The sequence below is a fragment of the Dendrobium catenatum genome, unplaced genomic scaffold (genome assembly GCF_001605985.2).
Source record: "Dendrobium catenatum unplaced genomic scaffold, ASM160598v2 fragScaff_scaffold_414, whole genome shotgun sequence".
Lineage (NCBI taxonomy): Eukaryota > Viridiplantae > Streptophyta > Magnoliopsida > Asparagales > Orchidaceae > Dendrobium > Dendrobium catenatum.
Window position 1 is genome coordinate 562,872 of NW_021318876.1, and position 3,645 is coordinate 566,516.

At 38.2% G+C, this 3,645-nt stretch overlaps 1 long non-coding RNA gene across 1 annotated transcript in view; it reads left to right on the plus strand.

The window, feature by feature from the left end:
• The window catches only part of LOC110102161, a 14,032-nt gene that overhangs the window by 3,586 nt on the left and 6,801 nt on the right, over positions 1 to 3,645 (plus strand). The gene's annotated exons all lie outside the window — the stretch shown is intronic.

The following is a 3,645-nucleotide window of genomic DNA, read 5'->3' on the forward strand; positions in this document are numbered from 1 at the left end:
TATTATTATTATTATTATTATTATTATTATTATTATTATTATTATTATTATTATTATTATTATTATTATTATTATTATTATTATTATTATTATTATTATTATTATTATTATTATTATTATTATTATTATTATTATTATTATTATTATTATTATTATTATTATTATTATTATTATTATTATTATTATTATTATTATTATTATTATTATTATTATTATTATTATTATTATTATTATTATTATTATTATTATTATTATTATTATTATTATCGGTTTGTAGAGATTCTTAAACTGTATTTATTTAATTATAGAGCTATTATTTTAGTTTTATTTTTTCCTCCATTTAACATGGGCGGGTTGCTTTAAGTAATTTTCCTGTTGAAAATTGTCTTAGAACTTGAGGCTTTATTAGGTTGCCTATAAAATATCTTCTGCCTTCTACTGAGCCTCATTCTTGAATATTCCTGGCTATTTTTCTTCACGTTTGAAAGTTACATCATTTTCAGTTAACATTCTTCCCTTGGTTTATCTTACAAATCATCCCTAGCGGCCAAGGGAAGTAATAGAAAGAATTTGGTAAATTGTATCAGTTTTGATTGAGCAATAGAAAAAAATCGATCTTTTGTTGATTCAGGATAAAACTAATATTGATGTGATACATTCAAGAATTGCACATGAAATTCATTAAGAATCACAAAGTATACTAGTGTAAGATTATAGTATCGTAAGTTAAGGTTCAAGAGTTTTCCATTGTTAAAATGTTATGATAAGCGATTACAAACTAGTTGTTTGAACACAATTAGCAATAGATCTCGAAGTTATCACAATAAAGGAAATGCGGAATAAAATAGAATCCCACGGCTAATATTTAGAAATTTCGCAATGAGTTACCTTGCTCACTCACACTCAAGTGGGGCTTAGCGGGAGAAAGTCTTTAGCAAACCCAACGATGCCACGAGGATGGTAGCAAACCCAACGGCCTTGAACCACGGAAAGGTTGACGGTGGCGAGGACGGCGGGAACGATTGACTGTTGATGTTCCAATCGTAGCTTGGGCTTCGGCGGTCGATGACGTCCGCAAGAATCGGCACAAATCGTTCCAAGTACTCTTCAACGGTAGAGTCGTCTTCAAATCCCACGTCAAAGAATGGGGATCGTAGGATATTAAGGCTTCCGTCGGCGTTGAATACTAATCCTCACTCAAACTCCGGGTCCGCCATACATGCTTGACGTTGTAGAATCCTTCAAGGAGAAGAGGATTAAGTGGCGGTGAGGGAGAGTCCTTGCGTTGGAAGGAGGAGGAGGAGGAGGGAGGAGCCGGCGGGATTTCCAAGGAGAAGGGAGAGTTCGGCCAAGGTGAGAGAGAGGGGCGGGTGCAATGAGAGAGGGGATCTAGGTTAGATGAGTGTAGCAAGAGAATTACTCAAATATGAAATTAATCTCAGATTTTAGTAAATTTTGAGGGAATTATTTGAGACAAATTTCAAATTTCAAATGTAATTAAGGGGGAGTAATGAGCACTTAATGGAGCCCATCAATAGGGGGGCCGGCGGGTTCACTAGAGGAGGGAGAGAGGGTTTCAATTCAAAACCTGAAATTTATTTCAGGATTTTGAATGAAAAGGGGGGAAGATTTATTTGAAATTCAATTTCAAATTAATGGGGTCATTAATGCATTAATTGAAAAATTAAAGGGAGGGGCCATGCATGGCCGACGGCATGTGGAGAGGGGGAGAGGGAGAAATCAAATGGAAGGGGTTTCCAATTAATGATGTGGAAAATGTTAAGTGGCTCCAATTTAACTTAAATTGAAATTGAAATTCGTCATGAAAACTTTTCTAAATTGGAATTCCAAATTAAGAAAGAATTTGAAATTTGAAATTCAAATTTCAAATTTCAAATTTGAAACTTGTGTAGGGATGGGGTTGGACGGGTGGGGGAAGTCGCCGGCAAGGTGGCCGGCCGGGGCCGTGGAAGTGGTCGGCGGCGGGTTCCTCAAGGGTCGGCGGTAGTAAGGGTTTAGAAGGGATTTCTTGTGGTGGAGGGGAAGAAGATGGAGGAAACACGAACGAGAAGATAGAAGTATTTAACCACGAGCCGCGGACTCTTCCAACGACTGGTGGGCCTTGCGATTTGCTCCCCTTGAGCTCTCTCCCTTCTCAAGCTCTCATGCAAGAAGAAGAAGTGGAAACGAAAACAATTTTTATTCAAATATTCATTACCATATTACAAAGCATGAGACCACTATATATAGGTCTTTTAACATAAAGAAATGAAAAGTACTCAAATGCCCTTCGGGCTACAATAAGACAACACTCCCAAAGGGTAAACTAGGAAATGAAAATGTAAACTAAATAAAACATGAAATACATCAAAAGTAAAGGCTCTGAATCATAGCCGTCGATCTGCGCTGTCTTCGGCGATACACATGCTTGAACTTCTGATCGATGTCCACATCATTCTCCCCAGGTAGGAGAAAGCTCGACCCCGTCGAGTATAATCTCTGGAGCTCTCGTACATCTCTAGGAGATTTGGATCTAAACTTTGCAGCTCCTCTCGATCTATCCACGTGTCCTCTGTCACCGGCTTCTCTTTCCAGTGCACCAAGTACCTTTGGCGACCACCTTCCTTCGTGGAAATGATTTCATCGTCAAGTATAGCTTTGACCTTCTCCGCAATGGGTAAATGGGGTAATTTGGGAAGTGGAGGTAGGCTGGGGATCTCACTGGGTGGGTTCTCACAAGGCTTATTATTAAGTGGATTATCAGGGTTAAACTCGGGTCCCTCGAAAGCTACTAAATCTTCAACATTAAACGTAGGATTCATATTAAAGACTTTAGGAAGGTCTAACACATAAGCATTACTGTTTACTTTCAAGATTATCTTAAAGGGGCCCGCACTTCTAGCATGCAACTTTTTAACGGTTCCTTGGGGGAACCGCTCCGGACGAATCCATACCATAACAAAATCTCCAATTTCAAATTCTTTAAATCTCTTCTTACGATCAGCATCAATCTTATAGTGAGTATTACTTTGTTGAATTCTTTTATTTATTTCTTTGTGCAATTCTTGAAGATGAGATGCGAATGCATATGCAGACTCTGAAATTCTAACCTTAGGACTCATGGGAATTAAATCAATGGGCTGTTTAGGTAGGTAACCGTACACGACTTCAGCAGGACTTAGACCCGTAGATCGGTTTACAGAGTTGTTGTAGGCAAATTCAGCTATAGGTAGTTTAGAGTCCCAGTCACTAATATTCTCTCCTACCAAGGTCCTTAAAAGATTTCCTAGGCTCCTATTCACTACTTCGATTTGGCCATCCGTTTGGGTGTGAAAAGCAGTGGAGAATTGTAATTTGGTTCACATTTTATGTCATAGCGTCTTCCAAAAGTAACTAGTAAATTTCACATCTCTATCTGACACGATGGTCTTGGGTAGGCCGTGAAGTCTCATAATTTCATCAAAATACAGCTTAGCTATTCTAGAGGCGTCAAAAGTTTTGGAACACGGGAGAAAATGGGTCATCTTAGAAAATCTATCTACGACTACACATACTGAGTCATGCTTCCTAATGGTCTTTGGTAACCCTAAGACAAAGTCCATGCTAACGTCTTGCCAAGGTTGGTTAGGCACGGGGAGAGGTGTG